The sequence below is a fragment of the Schistocerca piceifrons genome, chromosome 2, assembly GCF_021461385.2.
Source record: "Schistocerca piceifrons isolate TAMUIC-IGC-003096 chromosome 2, iqSchPice1.1, whole genome shotgun sequence".
Taxonomy (NCBI): domain Eukaryota; kingdom Metazoa; phylum Arthropoda; class Insecta; order Orthoptera; family Acrididae; genus Schistocerca; species Schistocerca piceifrons.
In genome coordinates this window covers 860,958,446-860,974,904 of record NC_060139.1, presented here as the reverse complement: position 1 = coordinate 860,974,904, position 16,459 = coordinate 860,958,446, and positions in this window count along the sequence as shown.

The following is a 16,459-nucleotide window of genomic DNA, read 5'->3' as shown; positions in this document are numbered from 1 at the left end:
GCATGCACAAAATACCTTTTTGTTTCTATTATTGATGTTTATAGTTTGTTTCATTCAACAATGAGGCATGTTGCATTCCTGACAAAACTTTAATTCATTTCTAGGCGACCATTAATTCAATATAAGCATATATTTTTATTAGAGTATTATGAGTCAACATTTGTTTATTATCATTTCCATTGGGTAATGAATATAGAATTTAAATAAAAATAAGAAAATAGTTGTTACTTACGAGATTCGAACCACAGACTTCTCCGTCACCAAACCATGACCGTGACCAGTCAGCTATCGGTAATTATGTTAACAAGTAGGATATGTTTTATATTTACCAGAGCTCGAAAATCCCACTGCTTTAGGAAATTGATGTCAGGATGTTATCTTTCAAATCCTTGAAATTGAAGAAAATCTCGTAGAGCGTCAATGTCTAATCTCTCCTCGTCAGGTAAAAGCTCATATTTACTTCCTCAGACGCGAAATCTAGCCCACTGTTTGAACAACGTGCAGACACAGAGTGCACAACAAATCGAAAAAAACAATATTCCAACACCGAAAAGCGCTACGAACATACGAATCGAAAGATACCCGCGGACGAAATATGTGATCACAGCTGATGAGTCAGTCACTACCCTCCGCCACGAACCGTATGGTGGATTTCGGAATATGTATGTATATGTAGATGTAGTATGGTGCTGCCATTTTTCAACAGAAATATGTTCGTCTCCCCACAGCACGTGTCTCTATGCACAGTCAGTGTGATACTGAGGTACTTACGTGTCCATCAAAGACCCCTGATCAGTTCCCGATAGAAAATGTGCAGGCCAGTTCGGGTGTCATTCACGTCGCAGTGCCAATAGTGAGGATATCAAGAACGAGTAACAACCACATTTTTGAGGGCCATCTTGCCTCATGAACATTTACAACTGCTTTATGAGACTGTTCTGAACCGAATCAGCGCATATATTTCGGCCAGAGGGTGCAACATCGTTCTCCTAAGTGAGACTCGAGTTGTTGTCTACATCTACATCCATACTCCGCAAACCACCTGACGGTGTGTGGCGGAGGTTACCCTGAGTACCTCTATCGGTTCTCCCTTCTATTCCAGTCTCGTATTGTTCGTGGAAAGAAGGATTGTCGGTATGCTTCTGTGTGGGCTCTAATCTCTCTGATTTTATCCTCATGGTCTCTTCGCGAGATATACGTAGGAGGGAGCAATATACTGCTTGACTCTTCGGTGAAGGTATGTTCTCGAAACTTTAACAAAAGCCCGTACCGAGCTACTGAGCGTCTCTCCTGCAGAGTCTTCCACTGGAGTTTATCTATCATCTCCGTAACGATTTCGCGATTACTAAATGATACTGTAACGAAGCGCGCTGCTCTCCGTTGGATCTTCTCTACCTCTTCTATCAACCCTATCTGGTACGGATCCCACACTGCTGAGCAGTATTCAAGCAGTGGGCGAACAACCGTACTGTAACCTACTTCCTTTGTTTTCGGATTGCATTTCCTTAGGATTCTTCCAATGAATCTCAGTCTGGCATCTGCTTTACCGACGATCAAATTTATATGATCATTCCATTTTAAATCACTCCTAATGCGTACTTCCAGATAATTTATGGAATTAACTGATTCCAGTTGCTGACCTGCTATTTTGTAGCTAAATGATAAGGGATCTATCTTTCTATGTATTCGCAGCACATTACACTTGTGTACAATGAGATTCAATTGCCATTCCCTGCACCATGCGTCAATTCACTGCAGATCCTCCTGCATTTCAGTACAATTTTCCATTGTTACAACCTCTCGATACACCACAGCATAATCCGCAAAAAGCCTCAGTGAACTTCCGATGTCATCCACAAGGTCATTTATGTATATTGTGAATAGCAACGGTCCTATGACACTCCCTGCGGCACGCTTGAAGTCACTCTTACTTCGGAAGACTTCTCTCCATTGAGAATGACATGCTGCGTTCTGTTATCTAGGAACTCTTCAATCCAATCACACAATTGGTCTGATAGTTCATATGCTCTTACTTTGTTCATTGAACGACTGTGGGGAACTGTATCGAACGCCTTGCGGAAGTCAAGAAACACGGCATCTACCTGTGATCTGTGTCTATGGCCCTCTGAGTCTCGTGGACGAATAGCACGAGCAGGGTTTCACACGACCGTCTTTTTCGAAACCCTTGCTGATTCATACAGAGTAGATTTCTAGTCTCCATAACAGTCATTGTACTCGAACACAATACGTGTTCCAAAATTCTACAACTGATCGACGTTAGAGTTCTGCACATCTGTTCGACGTCCCTTCTTGAAAACGGGGATGACCTGTGCCCTTTTCCAATCCTTTGGAACGCTACACTTCTAGAGACCTACGGTACACCGCTGCAAGAAGGGAGGCAAGTTCCTTCGCGTACTCTGTGTAAAATCGAACTGGTATCCCATCAGGTCCAGCGGCCTTTCCTCTTTTGAGCGATTTTAATTGTTTCCCTATCCCTCTGTCGTCGATTTCTATATCTACCATTTTGTCATCTGTACGACAATCTAGAAAAGGAGCTACAGTGCAGTCTTCCTCTGTGAAACAGCTTTGGAAAAAGACATTTAGTATTTCGGCCTTTAGTCTGTCATCCTCTGTTTCAGTACCATTTTGCTCACAGAGTGTCTGGACATTTTGTTTTGATCCACCTACCGCTTTGACACAAGACCAAAATTTCTTAGGATTTTCTGCCAAGTCAGTACATAGAACTTTACTTTCGAATTCATTGAACGCCGCTCGCATAGCCCTTCTCACACTACATTTCACTTCGCGTAATTTTTGTTTGTCTGCAAGGCTTTGGCTATGTTTATGTTTTCTGTGTAGTTCCCTTTGCTTCCGCAGCAGTTTTCTAAATCGGTTGTTTTACCACGGTGGCTCTTTTCCATATTTTACGATCTTGCTTGGCACATACTCATCTAACGCATATTGTACGATGGTTTTGAACTTTGTCGACTGATCCGCAACACTATCTGTACTTTAGACAAAACTTTTGTTTTGAGCCGTCAGGTACTCTGTAATCTGCTTTTTGTCACTTTTGCTAAACAGAAATATCTTCCTACCTTTTTTTAATATTCCTATTTACGGCTGAAATCATCGATGCCGTAACCGCTTTATGATCGGTAATTCCCTGTTCTGCGTTAATTGTTTGAAATACTTCGGGTCTGTTTGTCACCAGAAGATCTATTGTGTTGTCGCCACGAGTCGGTTCTCTGTTTAACTGCTCAAGGTAGTTTTCAGATAAAGCACTTAAAAAAATTTCACAGGATTCTTTGTCCCTGCCACCCGTTATGAACGTTTGAGTCTCCCAGTCTATATACGGCAAATTAAAATCTCCACCCAGAACTATAAGATGGTGGGGAAATCTACTCGAAATATTTTCCAAATTATCCTTCAGGTGCTCAGCCACAACAGCTGCTGAGCCAGGGGGCCTATAGAGACATCCAATTACCATGTCTGGGCCTGCTTTAACCGTGACCTTCACCCAAATCATTTCACATTTCGGATCTCCGTCAATTTCCTTCGATACTATTGCACTTCTTATCGCTATAAACACGCCTCCCCCTTCACTATCCAGCCTGTCTCTGCGGTATACATTCCAATCTGAGTTTAGGATTTCATTACTGTTTACGTCTGGTTTCAGCCAACTTTCTGTCCCTAGTACTATATGGGCATTGTGACCGTTTATTATTGAGAGCAGTTCTGGGACCTTTCTATAGACGCTCCTGCAGTTTACTATTAGCACATTAATATTGTTATTCCCTATTGCATTTTGCCTACTCCTACCTTGCCGCGTCTCAGGAAGCGTCTTGTCGGAGCATGGATGGAATTCTCTAACCTAAAAACCCCCATGTGCACTCTACATCTACAGCTACATTTATACTCCGCAAGCCACCCAACGGTGTGTGGTGGAGGGCACTTTACGTGCCACTGTCATTACCTCCCTTTCCTGTTCCAGTCGCGTATGGTTCGCGGGAAGAACGACTGTCTGAAAGACTCCGTGCGCGCTCTAATCTCTCTAATTTTACATTCGTCATCTCCTCGGGAGGTATAAGTAGGGGGAAGCAATATATTCGATACCTCATCCAGAAACGCACCCTCTCGAAACCTGGCGAGCAAGCTACACCGCGATGCAGAGCGCCTCTCTTGCAGAGTCTGCCACTTGAGTTTGTTAAACATCTCCGTAACGCTATTACGGTTACCAAATAACCCTGTGACGAAACGCGCCGCTCTCCTTTGGATCTTCTCTATCTCCTCCGTCAACCCGATCTGGTACGGATCCCACACTGATGAGCAATACTCAAGTATAGGTCGAACGAGTGTTTTGTAAGCCACCTCCTTTGTTGATGGACTACATTTTCTAAGGACTCTCCCAATGAATCTTAACCTGTTACCCGCCTTACCAACAATTAATTTTATATGATCGTTCCACTTCAAATCGTTCCGCACGCATACTCCCAGATATTTTACAGAAGTAACTGCTACCAGTGTTTGTTCCGCTATCATATAATCATACAGTAAATGATCCTTCTTTCTATGTATTCGGAATACATTACATTTGTCTATGTTAAGGGTCAGTTGCCACTCCCTGCACCAAGTGCCTATCCGCTGCAGATCTTCCTGCATTTCGCTACAATTTTCTAATGCTGCAACTTCTCTGTATACTACAGCATCATCCGCGAAAAGGCGCATTGGACTTCCGACACTATCTACTAGGTCATTTATATAAATTGTGAAAAGCAATGGTCCCATAACACTCCCCTGTGGCACGCCAGAGGTTACTTTAACGTCTGTAGACGTCTCTCCATTGATAACAACATGCTGTGTTCTGTTTGCTAAAAACTCTTCAATCCAGCCACACATCTGGTCTGATATTCCGTAGGCTCTTACTTTGTTTATCAGGCTACAGTGCGGAACTGTATCGAACGCCTTCCGGAAGTCAAGAAAAATAGCATCTACCTGGGAGCCTGTATCTAATATTTTCTGGGTCTCATGAACAAATAAAGCGAGTTGGGTCTCACACGATCGCTGTTTCCGGAATCCACGTTGATTCCTACATAGTTGATTCTGGGTTTCCAAAAACGACATGAAACTCGAGCAAAAAACATCTTCTAAAATTGTACAACAGATCGACGTCAGAGATATAGGTCTATAGTTTTGCACATCTGCTCGACGACCCTTCTTGAAGACTGGGACTAAATGTGCTCTTTTCCAATCATTTGGAACCTTCCGTTCCTCTAGAGACTTGCGGTACACGTCTGTTAGAAGGGGGGCAAGTTCTTTCGCGTACTCTGTGTAGAATCGAATTGGTATCCCGTCAGGTCCAGTGGACTTTCCTCTGTTGAGTGATTCCAGTTGCTTTTCTATTCCTTGGACACTTATTTCGATGTCAGCCATTTTTTCGTTTGTGCGAGGATTTAGAGGATGAACTGCAGTGCGGTCTTCCTCTGTGAAACAGCTTTGGAAAAAGGTGTTTAGTATTTCAGCTTTACGCGTGTCATCCTCTGTTTCAATGCCATCATCATCCCGGAGTGTCTGGATATGCTGTTTCGAGCCACTTACTGATTTAACGTAAGACCAGAACTTCCTAGGATTTTCTGTCAAGTCGGTACATAGAATTTTACTTTCGAATTCACTGAACGCTTCACGCATAGCCCTCCTTACGTTAACTTTGACATCGTTTAGCTTATGTTTGTCTGAGAGGTTTTGGCTGCGTTTAAACTTGGAGTGGAGCTCTCTTTGCTTTCGCAGTAGTTTCCTAACTTTGTTGTTGTACCACGGTGGATTTTTCCCGTCCCTCACAGTTTTACTCGGCATGTACCTGTCTCCGCATTTTACGATTGCCTTGAACTTTTTCCATAAACACTCAACATTGTCAGTGTCGGAACATACATACATACTCTGCTACCCTTGTAGCCGCTTCCGGCGTGTAGTGCCTGAAATAACATCACATACCTTCTCACCCTCATACGTCCTCCCCTGTTGTGTGCCTAACAATTTTCTTTGTAGTCTAGCTGCTAAGTTGATAAACTAAACTACACGCCACAGTGTGTTCATTCCAGTGCAGAGCTTAGTAACACTGCACACCAGAACATAAGCCGAGCCCGCTGCTTTAACCAGCGCATTGTTTCTAGGGTTGGTTCCTGCGAGATTTCCACCGTGAATTAAACGGAGTCCCAGTTCCGGTCGCCGTCGGCACCGCCACTCAAGTATCATGGCGGATCACTTGTTTGAAGTAGGATTCTCCGCTCTTCGACAAAGTGAGGCAGCGCTACAGCAGTCCCTACATCGGATAGAAGATTGCGTCGTGCCGAAACTGACTTAGCCAGAGAAGGACTGTCACAGCCTAGGAATCTTGTATAACGATCTCTTGGAGGTCAGTAATTATGTGTCATTGGATGCACGTGTTTTTTGGAAACAGAAATGTAGTCTTTTAACTTGTGCTTATAGTTGTGGGTGCCTGATGTTTGGGTGGGAGTAGCGCCCTTGTTTACACTGACATCTGTGGCACATTAGTGTTTTCTCTTAACATACATGTTGACGACGACCCACAATACAACACTGATGACGCTATACTACATATTTATAGATAATAGTTTTAAAATAGTCAGTGCAGTAAGGGAGCAGGAGAGGGACAGAATGGCAGGTATTTGATGACAGATGTCTCTACGTTGCGTGTAGGGGTCGGGAAGAGGGAGAAGAAACTGACACGTAACAAGAATAGAGTTAGAGAGGACACAGTATAGTGCAGCTGCCTCCGTAGAGGATGAACGTCCGATACCGGGTTCCTGCGCTAATGAGGTGCATGTCGCCGCAGCAACCCATTTTGCGATGTAGTGGTTCATTCTCCGTGAGTAGCAAATCTTCGCTTAATTGTTTCTCTCATGTATCCCATGCTTAACAGAATACTGAACTTTACATTGTTATACGTTGCATACTTATACACAATAAGAATATATGCAGTTTTTACCAGCATTCCTGTGTCCATGAACAGCCAAAATAAAGTATTTGTTTCTTCTATTGCCGCCCATCTTGTAGCTCTGGCATCGATTCCTAGTCACAATATTTCTGTCTAACTTATTATACCCAATGTCAGCGGTTGCTATACAAGGTGAAAATTATGTAACCGACAATCTCTGGGAGGCTGCACGGGCCACTGCAACAAATATCTTTCCATGATGTCATATTTCCCTTGCAAGATTTGTTAAACCGGTAGAGGGGGTTTTCTGTGGATGAAAATTAACTAAGGTAACAAATTCTGAGAGGTTGTATAGGACAATGCAAACACTTTTCTAACATGTTTTCCTCTGGTAACAAAAAGTAACAAAAGTAACAAATCTTAATTCTTTATTGCCAAGCCACAACAATATTAACACAACAAGATTACTTCAGTTACAGTAGAGGTTCAAAAAGAGAGGTTACACCGGTGAGTCACGTTCTGTCTTAGCACACCCAAAAGCCGCAGGCGTGTTGATAATTCCTACTGCTGCTGCTACTATCAGGACAATCAGGTCCTTCTCTGATTCAAGAGGGGTTTTATAGACAGGGCTGCACATCTCACACAAAATAGGTCCAGTAGTGTCAGATCAGAAGATCGAGTAGGCCTTAATACAGAAACACCACTGTCAATCCAGTTTTCGGAAAACTGTTGGTTCAAGGATTAACGCAGAGGACAGCTAAAACATGCCGGCACTCCGCCATGCTGGAACAATATGCGCTGTCTTGCAGCAAGTGACAGGACTTCCAGCAACTCTGGCAATACTCTGGTGAGGAAATTGTAATAATGCCTGTCATTTAATGACCTAGGTAAGAGGTGTAGCCTAATTAAACAGTCACTAACAACACCTGCCCAGACATTCACGTAGAACCGCAATTAGTGAGCGCGAGTAAATTTCGCATGTGGATTAACCTTTCTCAAGTAATGCGAATTCTGTATGTTGAAGACCCCATCACGTTCTAAGGATACTTCCTCTGTAAATAACACAGAGCTCAGAAGTGTAGGATGCATTTGATAAGTCCTAGGTACCACTGCGAAAACTGTGCTCTGAGTGGATAATCTGGTCCAGGTTGTGCGCACGCTCTAAGTAGAATGGATTAAATTTTGCTCATCAAGGACGTTTTTTACATTCGTCTGATTCATCCCCATGTTACGCGCTATTGCATGAGTCCTGAGAGACGTTACGCCCTCTACCGCATTAAATAATGCTAACAGGTAATTATGACATTCGAGAAAAATATTTATTTTGGTGCCACGTGCTACCTTCCAGAGTTTGTCGGTGTAAGCAAATTTCACCTTGTATTTTATCAGTAGTAATTCGTGGCATTCGACCGCTTTAATCATACAACTCACAATTCAACAGTACATCTCGAGAGGCAGTGTGCTGTGACGTTACTGTCACAATGTGACTTTAGTGCCAGATACCTCTGTGCAGCATTACGTCATTTTTACACGGCTGTTGCGCAGCTACATAGTGAGCAGCCGGGAGCAGTGTGTCTGAGAAGGAGTTCCTACGTTCGCTACCGGTGTCGGCAGAAAGACAATCTGTGAGTTTCATTAGGTCGTGCAGGTCCACTTTGGTGGGAATGGGGAGTTCGCGTAACTCGGACAATGAGGCTCTCCGCGGTTATTGGAAGCAGCGTTGGCGCCTGCACCCTTGAGGTCAGTGTGCAACACAGCTACCCCACAGCCCCCAGACAATAGCTGAGCATGACCGTTTTTTTCTTTCCTGTACAACTTCGAAGGTTCAGACAACATGGCACCACGCCGCCAGCGTGGCAGCCTCTGCTGCGTTCACTCCAAAAATTTGTTTCAGCCACTAGTATTGCGTAGCTCTGGCCAGAGTTTTTGACGCATAAAGTTAACCAACCATGAAGACACTAGTTCGGCCGGATGCCAACTTCCTGTTCAAGAATGTGCGTATCGTACCCAAAGGAGGTAAATTATGTGCACTTTCCCCTGATTTTTCATGAAGGTAATAACGATTCGTGCTTGTCACATTGGCAACGGTATCCCCTCCACGTAGAATTTTTTAAAGAGTGTAGAGCCGTGAAATTGGATTCTGGGCAATCAGTTTCGGGCCATCATGGGGAGAGCATTCTACTCCAGGGTGATCGGTTGTCATCTCTGGCCACCGTTTGGATCTGGTTGTTGCATGGCATCAGAGTCAACGTTTCATCAAGAGGCTAGAAGTATTCACTGTGGCCTCTTGGCCCAACGTTGTCTCTAATTATGCTAGCCGTCCAGATAGACAGGTCTTGTTGTGCTGGTTCCATAGCTTCTTACTGTCTTTCACAGGTTTTGATTCGTTCCACTGTGTTAGCGTCATTTTGTAATTTAATTTCAAGTTTGCTGAGTTTACTCTCAATGTGTCTTATGTCAATCATTAGAGCAAATAAATGACTGTAAATCTCAGTCTTGACTTAGATTTCAAGATCCTTTAGCTTGTCGCGCAACTTGTCGGGGTTAAGTAGTCCACTGGAAAAAGAGTTATAACCAGTTCTATGCACAGCTGGTTCACTTCACTGAGACTGCGTTGTCCTTTTCACATTGGCCTACTACAAGCTTAACTTACAATTTTGTCTACGTAACGAGAATTTAACTTGCTCGATTTTCATCAGTACGACTTAGTTACTCCAGACATAATTTTTTCAGAGCAACGAGCGTTGTATTCGCTCCTCCTGTATCACTACACCATTGTTGTGTGAAAGCAATGGTCATTGCATCACCGCACATACCGGTGAATGGTTAAGTGCTCATCATCAGGTTGTCGACAAACAGTATGCAGGACCTTCAAAGAAGTACTACATATTCCTCCAGGAGGTATTATTGGTGAAAACTAGAAGAAAAGTTCGAATAATTATATGCCCATAAATCAATACCTATTGATATATGGGCTGCTTTACTAGTCACGAGTAATGTCTTCTATTCCGTGGTGTAGGCCGGGGACGGCGTAGTAAATTACCATTAACAACATACGTGTAATAAATATCGAGCAGTCATGAAAGTGAGGAATCAGAATCGCTACAGTTTCAATGTTTGGGCAAGAACTGTAGAAGACAGACTCATTGGCCATACACAATACCCAGCAGATTAGCAGCTGCTGTGTATCACCGAATTCTGCTCAGTGAATTACAAGCATTATTGGTGAACCCTTGCAGAACAACCACTGTGCATTATGCACGACGGAGCAGCTCCCCATTTTCCATGACTCGTGCGACGCTACATCACCGCAGCATTTTGTGAGCGATGGATTGTTCGGAAACATCCGGTAGCACGGCATTCCCATTCACTGGATCTGAATCCGTTGGAGCTCTGGCTACGGGTATATTAAAAGACATTGGTGTATGCCAAACCCATCTACACTACTACGACGTTACGGATGTATGTGGCCAATTAATGTTACGGAATACGAATAGAGTCGGGTGTAATTGAATTAGTACGACGAAGGCCTGAAGGATGTATCAGAAAGTGTGGTAACCAAATTTAGCACTTTCTATGGGGTCTTCTTTATAACAGACGGACGGGAATGAGAAGACAGATTGACCCATATGTCGACAGGTATCCATTTACGGACACCTAGCCGCGCGGGATTAGCCGAGCGGTCTAGGGCGCTGCAGTCAGGGACTGTGCGGCTGGTCGTGGCGGAGGTTCGAGTCCTTCCTCGCGCATGGATGTGTGTGTTTGTCATTAGTATATTATAGGTTAAGTAGTGTGTAAGCTTAGGGATTGTTGACCTTAGCAGTTAAGTCCCATCTGATTTCACGCATACACGGACACCTAATTACAGGAACTGTTCATGTACTTTTTACCAATACTATCTCCAGTAGGAATATGTGACACCTTTTCTTAATTTTATTTTTTTCAAGCATTCAGTATTTGCTCAATATACTGCTGTAAGTCCCTGCAAGTAGAATCGAACAGATGCCTTGTGATCCAGACCATTTCCATTTCTGTTAACATCATCGATTATTCTTTCGGAGAATTCGTCGAATAACATTAATCTGGCCACTGTCATGTATTCATTTATTTCACCTATCTATATAAACACAACAGTAACCAATGAACCATACCAGAGGGAAAATGACCTGTGTGTGTGTGTGTGTGTGTGTGTGTGTGTGTGTCGGGGAGGGAGGGGACGAGACTACTATAACCCCCTGTACCCTAATTTAAATACGTCGACTGAAATGCAGTATATGCATATCTGCTCCACTCATGAAACAGGAAAGAAAATAAGCTGTATTCAGGTCTACTTCTAAGTGTACATATGTGTCAACAATAAACAGCTGTGAGTGATCATTGGTAGCAGCAGTTACAATGCCTCGCTTTGTACATTTTGCTGTCAGCGTCCTATGAGCGACTTGTGCTAATCATCGCGTCACTCTTCGCCATTGAACCTCTCTTTCTTTGCAGACGTACATCTCCCTTTTCTCTTTCCCTCTGGTTTTTGTTTGATTCACTGGCAGGTGCTTTCACAAGTTGAATAATTCCCGAGAACAAAACACGGGGCTTGGCTGGTGATGCGGCACAGGGACAATGCGGCAAACGGACAAAACCACTCCAAGCCCGATTAGCTGCGTAGCCTACAATATTGTACGCGTCCGGTGCGGGCAAAACACGGCGGGCGCTTTACGTATTCACGACTCGCGTAACGCCAGCTGGCTGCGAAGTTATTACTCTTCGGGAACGGCGGTGGGATGAGCTCCCCGCAGAAACCGCTGCGTTCGCGAGATACGAAACATTATTCACACAACTTCTCGAAACTGTTGATAAAGAGAATGTACCGGAAACGATGCAGTTGCCTCAACTTGCAGGAAAAGGTTACAATACTGATTAAAAACCTCGTGGTTTTAGGGGTAGCGTCTTTGATTAGTAAAGAAAACGATCTCGGTCACGGGTTCGAAACCCCGCCACCGTTTAAGCTTTGATTAATTATCAGCTCAAGCGGCTGAAGACTTCCGGCATCAGATGTCACCCTCATTCTGCCAACGGTTTCGTCGAAGAGGACGGAGGAGCTAACAGAGGTTCAGGGCCTCTCTTGCCCGTGGGGTGGGAATCTGCTCATAAGAACCGGAGAATCAGCAATGATCAACGGCGTGAGGGTGCAGAAGGCAAAGGAAACCGCTGAATTAAAGACACACAACGTGTATCCACAGAAAACGTGGCCTGTAATTGTAAAAGTGTCATGATGATCTCTCCATTGGAAAAAGATTCTGGGATAGTCCCCTATTCGGAGCTCCGGGAGGGAACTGCCAAAAAGATAACGTTCCACGAGTCGGGGCGTGTAGTGTCAGAAGCTTGAAAGTGGTAAGGTAGCTAGAAAACCTGTAAACGGAAATGCAGGGGTTGGTTGGTGGGTTGGTTGGTTTGGGGAAGGAGACCAGACAGCGAGGTCATCGGTCTCTTCGGATTAGGGAAGGACGGGGAAGGAAGTCGGCCGTGCCCTTTGAAAGGAACCATCCCAGCATTTGCCTGGAGCGAATTAGGGAAATCACGGAAAACCTAAATCAGGACGGCCGGACGCGGGATTGAACCGTCGTCCTCCCGAATGCGAGTCTAGTGTCTAACCTCAAATGCAGGGGTTCACTCTAGATAAGGTAGGGGTCAATGAAGTAGAATGGAAAGAGGACAAGGATTTCTGGTCAGATGAGTATAGGGTAATATCAGGACAGCGGGAAACGGTATAACGAGAGTAGGATTCATTGTGAATAGGAAGGTAGGACAGAGAGTATGTTATTGTGAACAGTTCAGTGATAGAGTTGTTCTTATCAGAATCGACAACAAATCAACACCCACAACGACAATTCAGATACACATGCCAACGTCGCAAGCTGAGGATGAACAGATAGAGAAGCTATATGAGGATATTGAAAGAGTGATACAGTACGTAAAGAGAGATGAAAACCTGATGGTCCTGGGGGATTCGAATGCAGTTGTAGGGGAAACAGTAGAAGAAAAGCTTACATGAAAATATGGTTTTGGTACTAGGAGTGAGAGATGAGAAAGACCAATTGAGTTCTGTAATAAATTTCAGCTCGGAATATTAAATATGCTGTTCAAGAATCATAAGAGGAGAAGGTATACTTCGAAAAGTCCGGGTGACAGGGAAAGATTTCAGTTAGATTATATCATGGTCAGGCAGAGATTCCCAAGTCAGATACTGGATCGTAAGGCGTACCCAGAGCAGGAGCAGAAATAGACTCAGATCACAATGCAGTAGTGATGAAAAGTAGACTGAAATTTAAGAGATAAGTCAGAAAGAATGAATATACAATGAAGTGGGATACGGTAGCTCTAAGGAATGACGAGATACGCTTGAAGTTCTGTAAGGCTATAGATACGCCAATCATGAATTGCTCAGTAGGCATTACAGTTGAAGAGAAAAGGACATCTCCAAAATGGGCAATCACATAAGTTTTAAAGAAAAATATAGGTACAATGAAGTTAAATGCGAAAAAACCAAGGATAACAGAAGAATTACTTCAGTTGATCGATGAAAGAAAAATGGTTCAAATGGCTCTGAGCACTATCCGACTTAACTTCTGAGGTCATCAGTCGCCTAGAACTTAGAACTAATTAAACCTAACTAACCTAAGGACATCACACACATCCATGCCCGAGGCAGGATTCGAACCTGCGAGCGTAGCGGTCGCTCAGTTCCAGACTGTAGCGCCTAGAACCGCACGGCCACTCCGGCCGGCTCGATGAAAGAAGGGAAGTACAAAAACGATGAGGGAAATTCAGGAATACAGAAATACAAGTTGCTGAGGAATCAAATAAATAATAAGTGCAAAGAAGCTACGACGAAATTGCTGGCCTGCCGTTGTGGCCGTGCGGTTCTACGCGCTTCAGTTTGACACCGCGAGACCGCTACGGTCGCAGGTTCGAATCCTGCCTCGGGCATGGATGTGTGTGATATCCTTAGGTTAGTTAGGTTTAAGTAGTTCTAAGTTCTAGGGGACTGATGACCTCAGATGTTAAGTCCCATAGCGCTCAGAGCCATTTGAACCATTTTGAACGAAATTGCTGTATGAAAAATGTGAAGACATCGAAAAAGAAATGATCGTCAGAAGGACTGGCTCAGCATAAGACAAAACAACCTTCGGTGATATTAAAAGCAAGGGTCGAAACATTAAGAGTGCAACGGGAATTCCACTGTCAAATGCAGAGGAGAGCGCGGTTAAGTGGAAATAGTTCATAGAAGGCCTATATGAGTGGGAATATTTGTCTGAGGTTATAGAAGAAAAAACAGGAGGCGATTTAGAAGAGATAGTGATCCAACGTTAGAATCAGAATTTAAGAGTTCTTTGCAGGACTTAAGAACAAATAAAGCAGATGGATAGATAACATTCCATCAACATTTCTAATATCATTGGGGGAAGTGGAAACAAAACGACTATTCACGTTGGTGTATAGAATGTATGATTCTGGTGACATACCATCTGACTTTCGGAAAAATGTCATCCACACAATTCCGAAGACTACAAGAGTCGACAAGTGCGAGTATTATCGCACAATCAACTTAACAGCTCATGCTTCCAGATTCCTGACGAAATAATATACAGAAGGAGGGGAGGAGGAGATTAGTGTTAAACGTCCTGTCGACAACAAGGTCAGCAGGGACGCAGCACAAGGTAGCATTAGTGAAGGATAGGGACAGAAATCGGCCGTGCCCTTTCGAAGGAACCACCCAGACATTTGCCTGAAGCGATTTAGTGAAATAATGGAAAACCTAAATCAGGATGTCCGGATGCGGGTTTAAACCGTCGTCCTCCCGAATGCGAGACCAGTGTGTTAATCACTGCGCCACCTCGCCCGGTAATGTTACACAGAAGAATGGAAAAGAACATTGAGGATGTGTTATATGACGATCAGTTTGGCTTTAGGAAAGGTGAAGGCACCAGAGAGGGTATTCTGACGTTGCAGGTGGTAATGGAAGCAAGACTAAAGAAAAATTGAGACACCTTCATAGGATTTGCGACCTAGAAAAAGCATTCGACTAAGTAAAATAGGTCAAGATGTTCGAAATTCTGACAAAAGTGGGGGTAAGTTGTAGGGAGAGACGGGTAACATACAACACGTACAAGAGCTACGAGGGAATAATAAAAAGAGCGAGCGACAAGAACGAAGTACTCAGACAGGGATGTAATTTTTCGGCACCTGCTGTTCAATCTGTACACCGTAGAAGCAATGATGGAAATTAAAGAAAGGTCAGGAGTTGAATTGAAATTCAAGGTGAAAGGATATCAATGATACGATTCACTGACGACATTGCTATCTTGAGTGAAAATAAAGAAGAATTTTATGATCTGCTGAATGGAATGAAAAGTGTAATGAGTACAGAATATGAACTGAGAGTAAACTGAAGAAAGGCGAAAGTAATGAGAAGTAGCAGAGATGAGAACAGAATCTTAATATAGGGACTGATGGTCACGAAGTTAATGAAGTTAAGGAATTCTACTACCTAGCCAGCAAAATAATCCATGATGGACGGAGTAAGGAGGACAAGACAGCAGACTAGCACTGACAAGAAGGGCATTCATAGCCAAGAGAAGTCTACTAACATCAAACATAGGCCTAAATTTGAGGAAAACATTTCTGAGAACGTGCGTCTGGAGTACAGCATTGTATGGTAGCCAAACATCGACTGTGGGAAAACTGGAACAGAAGAAATCTAATCATCTGAGATGTGGTGCTACAGACGAATGTTGAAAATTACGTGAAATGATAAGGTGAGGAATGAGGATGTTCTGCGCAGAGTCGGAGAACACCGATAAGGAGAAGGGACAGGAAAATAGTACATCTTTTAAGACTTGAGGAAATGACTGTCGGGTACAGAGGGGGGGCTGTAGAGAGCAAAAACTGTAGAGGAAGACAGAGATTGGAATACATACAGACAATAACTGAGGATGTGTGTTGAAAGTGGTACTCTGAGATGAAGACATTGGCGCAGAAGAGGAATTCGTGGAGGGACACATCAAACCAGTCAGAAGACTAAAAAAAATACTAATTTAAAAGACTACTTTCGGACCCTATATGTACACGTATGGACATCGGGTGTCCGTCCTATGAGACGTCAAACTCAGTTCCTCTGATGTTTTGGCAGATGCTTGTTATTTTATTGTCTACGATGTGTGGTGGCAGCCCAAACAAATACTGTTCTCCACGCTTTCAGGCGACTCCTAGAGTCGACGCCAAGCGTCGGGTTTTTTACCATTACTAACAAAATGCGTGTTGCAATTCATCCATGCTTCGCAGAATATCATGCAAGAGAGGGTAAGCCGAGTTTCGCACAAGCTGTACTTTCTAAATCCGTGTTAAATAGTCTACAGAAAATTTTCCTTCTCAAGGGAATTTGTTATGTTGGAACTTAGAGCAGCTGCAATTCCAGACCGACCGCCAGCCGCCGACGAGCCTACGCTTGTGTTG